Source organism: Caretta caretta, chromosome 10 (genome assembly GCF_965140235.1).
Source record: "Caretta caretta isolate rCarCar2 chromosome 10, rCarCar1.hap1, whole genome shotgun sequence".
Lineage (NCBI taxonomy): Eukaryota > Metazoa > Chordata > Testudines > Cheloniidae > Caretta > Caretta caretta.
In genome coordinates this window covers 35,786,295-35,802,470 of record NC_134215.1, presented here as the reverse complement: position 1 = coordinate 35,802,470, position 16,176 = coordinate 35,786,295, and the positions used below count along the sequence as shown (strand labels likewise).

The window sequence follows — 16,176 nt, the reverse complement described above, 5'->3', positions numbered from 1 at the left end:
CTCTACATCTTTGTAGAAATTCTAGAGCTGGGGTGGGAGCAAGACATCTGCCATCCTGGGAGAACTTCGAGATGAACATTTTCTCTCTCTGCTCCCCAGCCCCTTAGATAGCACTTTGAGCCATCTCCCAGGCCCAACTCCTTCGCTAGCCAAGCCAGGACTATTTGGCAGTCAGCTAGAGCAGTCAGCAGCTCCATGTTAAATGTCAGGACATGATCAGAAATGAAGATATTTGTAGCGAACCCCCAAACACCTCCATCAGCACTGGTTCAGTTTTGGTGGCTTTCTTAGTACGGACATGTTATTAGGCTGGAAGATCAACAAATTATGAAGCACATTTGCCAAGGAATTCTGCTACGCAGCCAGCAATCACATGGTCACCAAAAGCTTTGTTAGTGCACTAAGATTGCCAGTGATGGACATAAACTGAATCTCCAGTCAGACCACCTTTAAGGACCTAGCTACATGTTGACCCACCTGGTGCTTGATCTGCAAAGGGTCTACTTCCCTTTGAGATTTGTCATGATGATGCTGATGCTAATGATAGAGCAATCACTAGGGAGTGTCTAGGGGCTCTCATGCTAGGGCTAGGGGGATTCCCCCATCCTTTCTTCTAAAGGATGTCCCTTATCTACTGCCTAGTATCTCCCCTGCCATATCAAGTCAATGCAGGACACCCTTTGTCCTGTATTACAGCAATGATCATGCAAAGGGTCATACACTGTGGTATTGTACAAATGTATGTTTTTGTATTATGACTCTACCATGGTGGGATGTTGCCTCTTACAGGTCAACTCTGCCCTGAATTTGTCCTTTCTTCCCTTGAAGCGTAGGTGGACACCTTACAAGGGTCTGAGTGTGCAGCCTCTACACTGGGTCTGATTGATTATGAACAAAATTCAAACTGAAATATGATAAGACTTTTCCTCGTCCTGTCTCACTCCCACCACAGACAAAGTATCACAGTGCAAAGGCTCAATGGTCTGCAGACCACAGACGTACTATTAGATAAATTTCCCCTACCCCCACAAAGGAGCGGGTAACTGGGAGTAGAACTTGAGTCCAGATCTGGTAGGGAAATGGATTTTGTTCCTGCCAAAAATTTAGGTAATTTTTTTGTTGCTTTCGTCAAAATTTTGCCTCCGAGTTTTTGACAAATAAGTGAGAGACCCAAACCTGAAAATGGTTTGGCCAAAACCAGAAAAATATTGGCCTTTAAAACAAAATCTTTTCATTCTTCAGACAAAAATTTTTTCATTGCAAAATTTTTGGTTTTCTATTTTTGGGGTGAAACCTCCAAACTTATGGTTGAAAATGTATATTTCCATCTGAAATTTCCATTTTGATGAAAAATGCCTTTTCTCATAAAAAAAATTATATGAACGAAAAATGTCAATGGCTGTATTTAAGTCCTTCCTTTCCAAAATACAGGCCTCTACAACTTGAGCTAAAGAAGGCGTCCCTTGAATGGTACTAGCAGAAGATCCCTTAACCCCTCTGTGATCCCAACCACAAGAGAACAATATCCCTCCCTCATGCCTTGAAAGCCAGCACATTACAACAAGCTGTTGGCAAAGGGCTAGCACTTTCAGGCAAAGACGGTACATGGTTCCCTATTACTTTTGAGTACTCAGGTTTCAGGTGATCCTCCTGGGGCTTGCTACCTGCATTATCTGGCATGGTGGTGGGAATCTCACAGGGAACATTCTGAGGACAGGAAGTGAAATCAGAAGAACAGAACATCCCTTTTGTGTGCCTGGGGTGGAAGTGGGCATTACCAATTGGCGACTGGGCAGGAATCTGTCTTCCTGGGACTTCCTTGGCCTACACATGTGTCTTGATCATCATGACCATGCCAGCTAGATGGCTGCTCCTTGACTGTTCATTTGCTATGAATGTTTTAGAGCAAGATGGTAACAAAATACTGATTCCAGCTAATATACACTGGGATTCTCCTAGGATGAAATTCACCCGCATGTTAAGAGCTGCTGCAAACCTGTGCAGCACTTAGATACCTGAGAATAGAGCTGAAATGGAACTTCAGCACTACATGGTAGCTGTGTTGGCTCTCTACATGGGGGTCATTTCTACCATATAGTGTGAGAGGTGAAGCCTATTAACTTGTATTGACAGGTTTCAGAGTAGAAGCCGTGTTAGTCTGTATCCGCAAAAAGAAGTGGAAAATACAATGGGGAGATTTATATACACAGAGAACATGAAACTGCTGAATTGGAATTAATTTGCAAACTGGATACAATTAACTTAGGCTTGAATAGAGACTGGGAGTGGATGGGTCATTACACAAAGTAAAACATGTCATAGGCATGAGTACTGTGTGCTACACATGGTTGCGAAGGCGTCAGAGGAAGCTGTTGCAGATGGTTATAAGCCTTGGGTATAAACAACCTGTTGACCTGTTGGACTCTATAACAATTGATTAACCATTTATTAAAACATCTATTCATCATTTATGAACCTTTATGAGCTGTTTATAAACAGGACGTTATATAAGTGTGACCACGTTTATTTATACATCCCTGCCTGATGACAGACTCACTCTGTTTATGGCCGTCATTTTAATTAAGATGGAGCTGCCTTTTTTATTTCAATTGCTTAAAGAGGACAGTTTCAAATATTTCATCTGTTGCATTTTCTCCTTATTAAAAACAAGTCCCATATGCCATTAGCACAGTGGCTGAATTAGATACTGATGTATGATCATGGCACCACATTGGCTAGTAAACATAGGCATTGCTTTAGGATGCTAGTTTAATTAGCTGAGCTGCCATGTCTCATTTTTGCAGTGAAAATAATTTAGGTGCCTATTAAAACTGTGCTTTCTGCTAGTTCACTCTAGTTTCTGCTCCTAGTTACACCAGGTAAAGGCTGGGCTATGCCAAGGAGTCCACAGGAGTTAGATGTCACTGAATTTCAGAGGGAATTGAGCACCTCATTCCCTTCATCTCTTTAGTAAGAGCGTGTCTACACTGGCAACGTTAAAGTGCTGCCACGGCAGCGTATTAACGTGGCTTATGTAGTCACAGCACCAGTGCTGGGAGAGAGCTCCCACCTCCACGAGGGGCATAGCTACCAGTGCTGGGAGTGCGGCTTCCAGTGCTGGTGCACTGTCTATCCTGGCATGTTACAGTGCTGAAACTTGCAGCACTCAGGAGTGTGTTTTTTCACACCCCTGAGCGAGAAAGTTGCAGTGCTGTAAAGTGCCAGTGTAGACAAGCCCATAATCCCAGTGGAATGACATCTGTTCCTTGCTTTGGGCTCTCACACTGAATTCTTCTGATTGGTTAGTGCACTGCTCGCTCTGGCTACACTTGGGCAAAATGTATAGAATGCTGATCAAAAGATCGCCCCCCACCGACCCCCAGCAGGCCCTCTTGCTTGGCTGAGCCCACCACGGAGTGGGCAAAGGGACAGCTTCTGGATCATCCCTTCCACCCCAGCAGACCTTGTGGTTGGGGTAGGAGAGGAGAAATCAGCAGAGCCAATTCCCTGCACAATTGGCTCTGGACCATATGTCCAATGAGGATACAGCAGAATAGAAAAGTCCCTCATAGCTATTCCATTGTCACCATGGAAAGGGGATGGAGCATGGAAAGGTACCTGGTTCTGTGGATGAAGGGAAAGCAGTGGATGTATTGTTTCTTGACTTTAGCAAAGCTTTTGACACGGTCTCCCACAGTATTCTTGTCAGCAAGTTAAGGAAGTATGGGCTGGATGAATGCACTATAAGGTGGGTAGAAAGCTGGCTAGATTGTCGGGCTCAACGGGTAGTGATCAATGGCTCCATGTCTAGTTGGCAGCCGGTATCAAGTGGAGTGCCCCAAGGGTCGGTCCTGGGGCCGGTTTTGTTCAATATCTTCATAAATGATCTGGAGGATGGTGTGGATTGCACTCTCAGCAAATTTGCGGATGATACTAAACTGGGAGGAGTGGTAGATACGCTGGAAGGGAGGGATAGGATACAGAAGGACCTAGACAAATTGGAGGATTGGGCCAAAAGAAATCTGATGAGGTTCAATAAGGATAAGTGCAGGGTCCTGCACTTAGGATGGAAGAACCCAATGCACAGCTACAGACTAGGGACCGAATGGCTAGGCAGCAGTTCTGCGGAAAAGGACCTAGGGGTGACAGTGGACGAGAAGCTGGATATGAGCCAGCAGTGTGCCCTTGTTGCGAAGAAGTCCAATGGCATTTTGGGATGTATAAGTAGGGGCATAGTGAGCAGATCGAGGGACGTGATCGTTCCCCTCTATTCGACATTGGTGAGGCCTCATCTGGAGTACTGTGTCCAGTTTTGGGCCCCACACTACAAGAAGGATGTGGATAAATTGGAGAGAGTCCAGCGAAGGGCAACAAAAATGATTAGGGGTCTAGAACACAAGACTTATGAGGAGAGGCTGAGGGAGCTGGGATTGTTTAGCCTGCAGAAGAGAAGAATGAGGGGGGATTTGATAGCTGCTTTCAACTACCTGAAAGGGGGTTCCAAAGAGGATGGCTCTAGACTGTTCTCAACGGTAGCAGATGACAGAACGAGGAGTAATGGTCTCAAGTTGCAGTGGGGGAGGTTTAGATTGGATATTAGGAAAAACTTTTTCACTAAGAGGGTGGTGAAACACTGGAATGCGTTACCTAGGGAGGTGGTGGAATCTCCTTCCTTAGAGGTTTTTAAGGTCAGGCTTGACAAAGCCCTGGCTGGGATGATTTAACTGGGAATTGGTCCTGCTTCGAGCAGGGGGTTGGACTAGATGACCTTCAGGGGTCCCTTCCAACCCTGATATTCTATGATTCCTGTCAGCCAACAGGGCGGTGCCACAGTCCTCAGGGATGAGGGGATTGTAGAACTTTTTATCACATGACCAGCCCTTAATATTTCAGCAAGGCCCAATACTGTCAGCAAACTGAAAGCCCCCAGCCATGTGAAATGCCCAGAAACAGAGATTTCAGTTAATTGCTTATTCTAGTGGCAGCTGTGTTCTTCATTTCAGTTCAGTAATAGCCTTGCATTTGCCCTTGTTGCCTACTCTTGTAACATTAGGGCAAATCTCACACTATTTGGTGCTTTCCTTAAAGCCCCATCTCCTGGAGTTATAGAATCATAGAAATGTAGGGCTGGAAGGGACCATGAGAGATCATCTGGTCCAGCCCACTGTACTGAGACAGGACCAAGTAAACCTAGACCATCCCTGACAGGTGTTTGTCTAACCTGTTCTTAAAAGCCTCCATTGATGTGGATTCCACAACTTCCATTGGAAGCCTATTCCAGAGCTTAACTCCCCTTATGGCTAGAAAGTTATTCCTAATATCTAACCTAAATCGCCCTTGCTGCAAATTATACCCATTTCTTCTTGTCCTGCCTTCAGTGGACATAGAGAAACAATTGATCACAGTCCTCTTTATAACAGCCTTTAGCAGATATTAAGTTAGGTTCCTCCTCGGTCTTCTTTTCTCAAGACTAAACGTGCAGTTTTTTTAACCTTTCCTCATAGGTCAGGTTTTCTAAACCTTTTATCATTTTTGTTGCTCTCCTGTGGACTCTCTTCAGTTTGTCCCCATCTTTCATAAAGGGTGGTGCCCAGAACCGGACACAGGTCTCCAGCTGAGGCCTCACAAGTGCTGAGTGGATCAGGACAATTATCTCCCATGTCTTACTTACAATACTCCTGTATATAATACACCTGAGAATGATATTCATCTTTTTTGCAGCCGCATCACATTGTCAATTCATATTCAATTTGTGCTCCACTCTACCCTCCAGTTCCTTTTCAGCAGAACTACTTGTGACATTTCACTCCATATTCTTTAATGAAAATATGCTTATGATATGGATATGACATAACTGAGATATACTTTATGCAAGATGGCTCATGTAAGATATCATTGGAAAGGTTATGATTTACTGAATGTGATTATCCAATCTGTATGCCTGTATCATGTCTGTATCTGAAGTTAGGAATATTGACTATGTATCTGTATTTCAAACATGTTACTTTGGGTGTCACCCCCAGCTAGCCCTTCAGGTACAACAATGGAAAAGCCAGAGAGGGCTAATAGCAAAGACAATGGACTGTGAAAGAGCTTAGTCTTCCTGTGGTCACTCCAGACAGCCTATGAGTAATGGCTGCCACAGCCCTGTGGAGACATGGGTCTCAGTCACCTGGTACTGGACCTACTCCTTGGAATGCCAGTGCTCTTCCACTGGGAGACAAAGGGTTCCTGCCATACACAAGAGCTATATAAGGCAGAGACGTGATATCATCAGGGTTCTCCTCTGCCTCCCCACCCAAAGAGACTCTGAAAAACACCTGGAAGCTAGAAGGGTTGAACCCAGGCTGGGAGTGCATCCAGTCTGTGAGTGGAAATACCTGAAGTCTCAAGCTGCAGGCCAGTGCAGCTGCCTTTCAAGACTTTCTATAATCTGCCTGCAACAATATCTGGGGTGAGATATTACTGTTTGTAACCAATTTCTTTAGTGAAACAAGCTTAGTTTGAGTGTTTTGTTTTATTTGCTTAGTAATCTGCTTTGTTTTGTTTGCTACCCCTTTAACCACTTAAAATCTGCTTTTTATAGTTAATAAACTTATTTCTTGTTTATAATATAACCCAGTTTGTGCAATTCATAACTGTGGAGGAGGAGGGCTAAGAGACTATGCATACCTTCCTCCACATTGAGGAAGGAGGTGGATTTCATAATATACCTTTGGGTCTGCACCCATGGGGTTGGACACCTGAGTGCTGGGGCAAGTCCATTAATCTGAGTCCCTGGAGCTGATCTCAGTGTCTGTGTTGTTTTGCTGTTGGGTGTGGCCCTGCCTGTGTGTGTGCTGGAGGAGGCTTAATAGCCTGGCTCAACAAGACAGGTAAAAAGGGTGCCCTGGCTGGCAGAACAGGTGAGCTCAGTGGTATCTCAGCACATCAGGTGGCACCTTAAGGGGTCCAACCCGTCACACTACTACCTAGCCAGTTATTCCCATTTTGTAGCTACGTCTTTAATTTTTCCCTCCCAAGTGAAATATTTTGCATTTTTGACAATGGGACTGAGGCTCCTAACTCTCTTAGGCACCTTTGAAAATTTTGCCCCAACCCCTAGTGTCAGAACAAGGATCAGCACGAAGGCCCCAGCTCTTGGCACAAGGACACAGGACCGTCTCTGACGTGGCACAGCAGCTCAGGAATGAGGTGTCTTTCAAAGTAGGAGTTGCTCCAGTGTCCATTTTATAATTTACATATTTAAACTCCTTCATGTAATGGTGGTGCGTTATGTTATTTAGCAAACATATTAGCTGAATTAACCATTAAATTAATAGGATTGACCTTCCAGGTACTTTGGAAATCTTGTACATTGCAGTGATGAGCTGCATTTACTGTGACTTAACTTACATCATCTGACCAGCAAAATGGCAACTCCAGTGAGATAGACAGTGGCCTCACACAAAGTGATGCAGGTTTCAGAGTAGCAGCCGTGTTAGTCTGTATCCGCAAAAAGAAAAGGAGGACTTGTGGCACCTTAGAGACTAACCAATTTATTTGAGCATAAGCTTTCGTGAGCTACAGCTCACTTCATCGGATGCATTTCAGGTATTCAGGTGATGCAGGTATTCAAAGAACATCAGAGGGTTTTAAACTTTTGAAAATCAATGTTCTTACTCAGGGGTCCTTGTCTCTAGGATACGCTCTCAGTCAAGATCCATCAGAGACCGAGTTTTGCCCCATTTAGGGGGACAGGATAAAGCACATCTCTTTATTCAGGCTGCCTCCTCACTATGGGTGTTAACATTTGTGTCCCCTGGCTGGTTATCCACTGGGACAGGTCTCCGTAAACAAAGTGCTACTAGAAACAGGATATTATTGCTGCATTTTGGAAACACCGGGCTAAATTCATCCCTGTTCAAAAGTTCTGATTGGTTGCAGAGAGTCAGCAAGGATCGAAGTGTGCAAGGACATGGCTACGGGAATAGATACATAAAAGATGATGACAGGAAGGCCCACCATCCTGTAGTGCCCGAGGGCTCTTCTTCACCAGCCAGGAATCATGCTTGTTGGAGACACACATCTGCGCCTAATGGACAGTACCTGCTCAGTGTGCCAAAAGGAGAGAAAAACAAACAAAAAGCGCAGGTCCCTCTGGGTGCATCTTAAGGAAAATGGCACCCTGCCCTCAAATGTGAGATCTCAGCCCTGTGCCAGGATCACCAGTGCCTCCTACCTCTTTGCACGAGAGCTGAGCAAAGTTTTTCAGCTGAAGCTTTTTTCTGCCAAAAAATGCAGATATAGAAATGTTCCATGAATTTGTGCCACTTTTGCCAAATTGTTTCCATCAAAAAAAGCCGCTAAGAAAAATCTAAATATTTGTTCTTTTTGGTTCAAAATGACTCTTCACTTCAAAATTTCCTATACTTTTATTAAAGAACCAATCAAACAAATTTAAAAATGGTCAAAATCAAAACATTTCATTTGTCCTATTTTATTTTTAACTTTTTGATCCACAGAAAATTTCAAAATAATTAGTTTTCAGGTTGACTGGAAAGAAATTTTTAAAATGTTTGGAATGGCCAGTGAGCCCAAAACACTGTTATTCACATAGCTCTGATTTGCAGATCCAAAGATGCTTCCATACCTAGACCTCAGAGTGTTGCAGACATTAGTGAATATAGGGGACAATTAATTAATTAGTGACTTCAAAACCTCAGTGGAGATAATAGTCCCTCCCCACCTCACGGGAGATCTGTTATTATCCTTGGGAATCAAAGAGAGAGTCAAGGACTTACCCAAGGTCACACAGTGAGACGGGGCAGAGCTAGGAATAAAACCTCTTGACCTTCCCCCCCCCGCCCCCTTCATACCATGAGCAAGATACACTGGTGTCCACATAGAATCCATTGCACCATAAGAATAGTTTTGAGTCTCAAGAAGGTAGACTCAGAAAATTCCAAATGGTGACCATCTCCTGGGAAATGCAACTGGATGAGATTCAGGGCTCCCCAATTTCTTACCAGAGGAGAGTGCAAAAAGGAAAGAGAACTTCCCAGGCATCAGATAAATAGAACTTTGTTAGCCCAGGCGAGTCAGTTGCTTTAGCCATCTACCAGCTTTAGAAAATATTGTTTATTTTAACAAACATTATTCTAGTTATTGATTATAGGATGCTATAATAATAATATTTAGCATTCGGATTATAGCACTAAAGGGATACTGTCAGGATAAAAACCTTGCCTTTGTAACAGACACATTTCCTTATCTGTGCTGTTGGTGAGACTGAAGATTATTTAAAAATAAATCAAATTTTCCACGTCTCGTAGCTAGATCTTCAGCGGGTGTAAATTCATTGACTTCTGTGGAGCTACACCAAATGACACCAGCTGAGAATCTGACCCCTATGCTCCCCCTCACCATTTGTGCAATTTATTTCTTTGTTTGCATTTTATTCCGCTTGGCCAATGAGACCCCTCTGGTCAGTTTCACTTTTGTTGCTAGCTCGTTTCCTTGTCTGGTTCCCAGGCACTTGCTCAAGGCTGCAATGTTTGGGTTGCAGCCAGAGAAGGGGAATGTTTAAATCCAAGCAAACAACGGTTTTCATTGAAAGTGGTTTTTAACTAACAATGAAAGCATTTCTCCTAATGTAGGTTTTGTATTGCTTAAAAAAAAACCCAGAAATTAAATTTGGACTCTTAAACTACAGAACTACAGTCCTTTGACACAGAAATAATGATATATCACTCTGCTGTCATTAGCAGTTCATTGGGACATTTTGTACTTTAAAGGGACACAATCCATTTGAAATCTACTCAGTTCAAAAAAATGAATGCAAAGCAATCCCAGGTCCTGCGCCTAGCCCCAATTTCAGTGGCTTTACAATCATGTTTTCCTATTTTTAAAAAATGTTTTTTCTTCCTTGTTCTTGTTTAAAAACTATACAGACACCAGGGGAAACCAATTAACAGAAGAAAAGGTTGAAATTGACTAGGCACAACCAGCACAAACAGAGAGAAAAATGTTTGTTCCTCTTATCTCTCTTGAGGACTGGAATCATAGGGGTTAGCTGTAAGGTGACCAGATGTCCCGATTTTATAGGAACAGTCCCGATATTCAGGGCTTTGTCCTTATATAGACACCTATTACCCCACACCCCATGTCCCGATTTTTCACACTTGCTGTATGGTCACCCTAGTTAGCTGTGACAATAGTGGGTCAAATATTTTCAGACAGAAGTGTAATTTTTTTCCAGTGGACAGCAGCATTGTTTTTTATCAGCTAGGTTTAGGCTTGGAAGAATTAGATTTTTATCACTAAATGTCGGTAAACATCGATTTCACTGCACACACACACAAGCCCATGAAAAATATTTCCATTGATAATAATTAAAATTTACAGCTACAAAGGAAGAAACTGCTGTGTGAGAAATTCTTAGCGTTTGATTGAAGGATATTTATTTTGTATATTTTGGCATGTGATGTTAACAATTTATGTTTTAACAGTTATGAAGTTTTAAGTTTTTGAATATCAATATCTGCTGTCATTGAATAATTAGTGTTTGACCCCCAAATCATTTCCTGTAAAATTGTGTGAAAAAGTAAATAGATAAACATAGGAAAAATGCTTAAAACCCATAATTTTGCCCAACTGTGGAAATTTAAATATATAATATGAAAAAAATGCTTAAAAATAAAAATTATCCTTTGAAATTATTTTTAAAAAGTGAATTCTGCCAAGCCAAAGTATAGTTAGGGGAGGCAAAGCTATGAGACATGACAATATTTGAAGAGTAGCTGTCTGTTGTGTGTACTTGACCGCAGAGAACTGGCAACAGCTCAAAGCAGTTTCTTCCCAGACAGCTTCCCTGCAAACAGTAATTTGTCCCGTGCAGGAAAATTTTTCCCAGTTGCCCAGCTGCCTGCAGTTCTGGCACCCAGAATCCCAGCTGGTGGAACTAACTATCTTTAGCTTGTTTTTTATCTCAGATCAAGGCAATTTCTTTAGTTGACCCTGGCTATATTTTGCTTATTGTAGTTTGAGTTTCTTCTCTTGGCACAGAAAGAGGCAAGTGTCGCTCAGCTTATGAACAATCAGTATAGTTAATAACAATATTATTATTGATTGAGCGCCATCACCATGCAGGGCACAGAGATTGGAGGAAAGGACTTTAGCCAGAGGCTGAGTCTGAATTGCCGAACAGGCATGTAACATGAGGAGGCATTGCTTAGCCATTAAATAACCCTGTGTGGTCTGTACTGGTCAAGTAATGGCCGGGTAGAATAATAAAGGCCTGAGGCAAAGCCAACAGGCCTTTACACTCTAGAATGTCATTAGCTGATGCATAAAGATGGATAGAAAGTTCATTAACCCATTAGACGCCACATGGATGGACAACCACAGAAGTGGCATGGAAATGATTCTGCAATTGCATTTGTATAGGCCCTGGAGAATTTGTGCATGTCCTGTCAGTTCTTGGCTCTCATGTGCAAACCATCTGTGGTGCTGAAGGGGTTAATGCCATGGTAAGCTATTTTTAATTAATACCAAGGGGGCAGGAGGACTTCCCTTGGTTTCCCACTTGGAATGTTGCCTTTGAACCACCCTGTGTGGAATATTCAGCACTGAAGATTCTACAGTTCTTTGCCATGTTGGTTAAAATACCAGATTGCTCCCAAAGATACTTTTTAATCAGTCAGGGAACTGAAATTCCAGCAGTCACAGGAAATGGTTAGAAATGTCTATGAGAAGAGGACAGCTGTATTGCCTCACCTGTGACTGGTTAAGTTAAGCCCTTAGAGCTCCTTTAACAGAATCTTTAACCTGGAAACGTTAAAATCTGAAATATGCCTCTGGACAAACTATCCTGTTAAAAAACTGCAGGCAATGGGCGCAAGGGCAGCAGAATACTTTTTGTCTGGGGTGAGAGTACTCCCAAAGCAAGTCATTTGAATGATGATGGCTAAGCAGAAACAGTAGATTTGTTGGGGTGCAAAAGACCCATTAGTCACAACCCCAGCACTACCCCTTCTCTGGATTTTTGATCTTTGCAATATACCTGTTCGGAATCTGCCAACCTAGCTTTCCTATTTTCGTTCTCGTCTCTGCCAAGTGTTTGGATGACCAGTAATATAGGCAATATTTTTAGACAGATTAGATTATTCACTCAGGTGAGCAACTTTCTTCAAAGATTCAACATTACATTTTATTTTCTTGCTATCACATTCAATTGTAAGGAAGGATTCAAGAAAAAAATTATAACCATAATAGTTTTGATTAAATCTTGTTTCTAATCTTCCCCTTTCCCTTCCAGCTTTCTTGATTCTTTTCTTTCTTACAGCTTACATAGGTTTATGGAGTCATCTGATCTTGTATTAACCATTGTCTCTTTGACCATTTAAGATGAAACTATTTAAAGCAGTGTTTAGAAATGTGGCAATTAAAGTCTGCAGGAAACAGAGCATTAAAACAGTATACAGTGTATGGGTGTATATCTATTTTGATATAGATGCATAGATAAATAGAGATAAAAATAAATGAAAACCAGATCCCATTTTTAGTGAAACACACATTGAGGGGAAGAAACTCAAATTTGAAACAAACTTTTCTTTGAAGACTCGCATGAGCAAATTAGCAACTAAAGCAATTGGACAGATCATTATGGGATGAACCCAAGCAGAAAGACCACATCTGACTTCCTCAGTGCCAAACGTTCATAATAACAAGGAGTTAAAATACTCGAGAAGATATTGGCAGATTGGATCAAAAAAAGAGTGTGTATTTTTTAAATGCATTAAACAGTTTAAGCTGTTGCAGTTTTTGTTTGCAAGATTTTTATCCATCTATTTAACACAGATACAATTAATGAGGCAAGGTGGGGTAGGTAATATCTTTTATTGGACCAATTTCAATTGGTGAAAGAGACACGCTTTCAAGCTACACACAGCTCCTCTTCAGCTCTGTGTAGCTCGAAAGCTTGTCTCTCTCACCAACAGAAGTTGGTCCAGTGAAAAATATTAACTCGCCCACCTTGTCCCTCTCATATCCTGGGACCAACACGGCTACAACAAAACTACAAATATATATACAATTCATATGTACAATTATACATATATGTGTTCCTATCTATTATCATATGTACTCACTCATCTATGTAGAATACATACAATTATAGCACATACATAGCTCTAACTTGTCAATCTACCTTTCTACCACCATACATACCCATCAAACTCGCTATTGATCTAACTCTTAATCCCCAACACCATGCTCTCTAAATGCACAAATTAACTGTAACACTAAAATAGCTCTAACTTCTCTCTCTGTGTTTCAGACTTGTCTGCCTCTTGGCTGACTTCATGTCCTTTTGAAAAGTTCAACATCAACTAAAGTCCCCTTCTTTCTCTTTGCTAATCGGAAAGAGAGAGAAAAAATCTAGGAAAAAAAATCCCCAAACTCCACTTTTTTTCCTTTTACTAGAATTGAATATTTTTCTGAAAACTTTTCTCTCCTTTCCCCGAGGTTCTGCCTCCCCCTGGCCCTGTGTAGAAAGCCAAAGAGAGAAGAATTATCAAAGATTCTCTTCTTCCGTCCCATGCTCATCCCCCTCCCTTCGCCCAGAAATAATAAAAATTTTATGACTTACGGAATCACCCCCCGACTGCCCCACTCACTAGTCTGTCCAGGGGGCCCCTCACCTCCTCTGATCACCAGGAGAAGGCAGGAGGAGGGCCAGCAGGTAAAAGCTGCAGGTAGGTTGGATGGGCTTTGGGTGTATTTCCCCCACTGATGAGAGAGGGATCCCCAAGCTAGCACCTGCCAGTGCCCTGGTGAGTTGCGCTGGTACCCTGCCTAGCTGGGCGTTGTGGTTATGAAAGCAATTCCTTCATAGCATTTATATGTATGTTTGTAGAAATACATCAAACTCAGGAACAGAAGCACAATCCAACAAGCCTTCACCGCCCGCCCCCCTTGGTTGCTCTCATTTGTACCGATTTGCCCTTGAGGCTTTTTTCTGATTTGCAATGTCCCTGGCAGTGTTTAGATTGGGGAGGGGGAGAAGGGGGGGAGAGCAGGAGATAGCGGAGGGGGGGGACTAGGCAAACAGAAGTCTAGCTTGCCAAAAGCAGTTCAGACCCAGAAAGCGCCTTAATGTGCACAGACGGAGCAGGCTGGGAGCGAAACCAGCTGGGCTGGAGTGGAGCGTGCTTAGTGTGAGGCATGGGGAAGGCTGGTTTGGAGTTGTGTGTGCGTGTGTGTCTCGGGGGTGGCTTATTACACTAGTTAGTTTCCCCTGGGGGGAGTTTACTAGGGGGAGGGATCAGGTTAGATGTAAAAATTCCTTTTCAAACATTAACTGTTTCCTATTGACAGGGCCCCACTGATGCTAGATGCCGAGCTAATATTCCCCGCCATTGATCCTTCTCCTACTCCCACTGGCAGGGAGATCCTCTCTGGATTTCTACACTCAGCAAGCCCCCATACCCTGCCGATCCTACGCCAGTGCAGAGAGGACCTCGGTAGCCACTGTCTGAGCTGTGCAAGGTAAGTACCTAGGAATAGCAGCAGGGTGTGCTCACAGGGGAAATTCACAGCAGGCACCATTGGTTTCATAAGTGACTTGTCCAAGATCACACAGAGAGTTTATGGGACAGCCAAGAGTCCTAGTCCAGCGCGTTTATGGGACAGCCAAGAGTCCTAGTCCAGTCCCAGTCCATCTTCCTCTCTAGGTGAGGTGGTGGTGCACCAGGGGTTAATTGTAAATAACACCCTGAACTTGGTAGCTATGGTGTTTACTGCAGTGTAACAATCATATGATTAATACTCCAAGATGGGCAAAAGATCTTGGGGCTGGGCTTTCCTGTACATGTGTGTGTGCGCCACCCACATCTCATGGCTACATTCATGGCCCAGGACCATCTTTACCCCCGGGGCACAAGTCTCCTATTGGTTGTCTTTCCTGATAGAGTAAGGAGCCACAGAATGAGAGGGTGAGTGTCAGGGGATGGATCAAGTGCCTTGCAGAGGCGGGGGTTAATCAGGCAAATGCCATACGGTGGAGAGCAAAAGTCCATCTCTCAGCCCCCAGCAGCCGGCTACATGACAGTTCCCTATATCTACACCTAGCAAGCGTGATTGCCAAGTCACTTGTGGGGAGACTGAAGTACTGTGTGGTTCCTGGGATTTCACCATGTTATAAACTCTACTGCAGGCACCCTTGCAATTACGGGGATGTGCATGGCCATTACAAATGTCCCCTAACTTGAACAGCCTGAATCTAGCAAACAAATCCCTGTATAATTACTGTGCATTTATGACCAGCCCCACCGGAGCTGGGAGTGGGCTTTGAACATCTATCTACCTACAGCCTGCTCTTTGGGGCCGGGACCATCTGTTTGTTATGGGCTCATAGAGGGCCTAGCACAAGGGGCCCTGGTCCACAACTCAGGCTCCTGTATTATATGATAATACAAATAAATAATGATATTAATATTGTGCTGCTATTGTTTGAGGTCAAAGGTCTTTAGGTGTGTAATTCCCGTCAATTTCATTTTCAGCTACACTTGTCCTCAGCAATGTCTATTCCACTGTGCCGTAGTCCAATTCACTACCCTGGAGGGATTCATTATCGATAGCTGCAATCAGAGTTGGTTGAAAGAAGGATAAAATAGCTCAATTTTAAAAAATCCTGATTGTTTTTCAAAATGTACACTTCTTGGAATATTGGAAATTCTGCCATTCAAAAATATTGGGCCAGTCATAACTTTTCATTTCAATGAGTCAATATTTTTTCCCATTTATTTTTCAGATTTTGAAATTGGAAATTTCAAAATGGGAAAAACCGGCACTAGTGGTAATGCAAACAACACTTGGATCCCAGAGTCTTTGGTTTGCAAGATATGCTCCCTATTTACTGCACGCACACACAGACCAGTTATGTATTTGCAGTAAATTCTTAATTCTTAATCTCTAATAAGGGCTGATCTGGTCAGTTGCTGAGTTCCCTCCACAACCTCTGACTTCAGTAGGAGTTGGGGGCACCATGCAGAATTGGGCCCACAGTTTGGGGGGTATGTTCAAATGCATTTCCCAAAATCAGGATGTCTCTCTGAACCACCTGAGTCTGAAGAGGGCCCCTTGTGAGTTTTCTGGTACTTCTAGTTTCCAACTGGACTATGGGAACAAACTCTC

General features: G+C 43.0%; 1 protein-coding gene across 1 annotated transcript in view; it reads right to left on the bottom strand.

The window, feature by feature from the left end:
* The window catches only part of PRR35 (proline rich 35), a 43,098-nt gene extending 29,160 nt beyond the window's left edge, over positions 1-13,938 (bottom strand). The window contains exon 1 of the mRNA XM_048867671.2: positions 13,631-13,938. The gene's annotated coding sequence lies outside the window, so the exon portion shown is untranslated. The remainder of the gene's footprint in view (positions 1-13,630) is intronic.
* Positions 13,939-16,176: the final 2,238 nt, after the last annotated feature.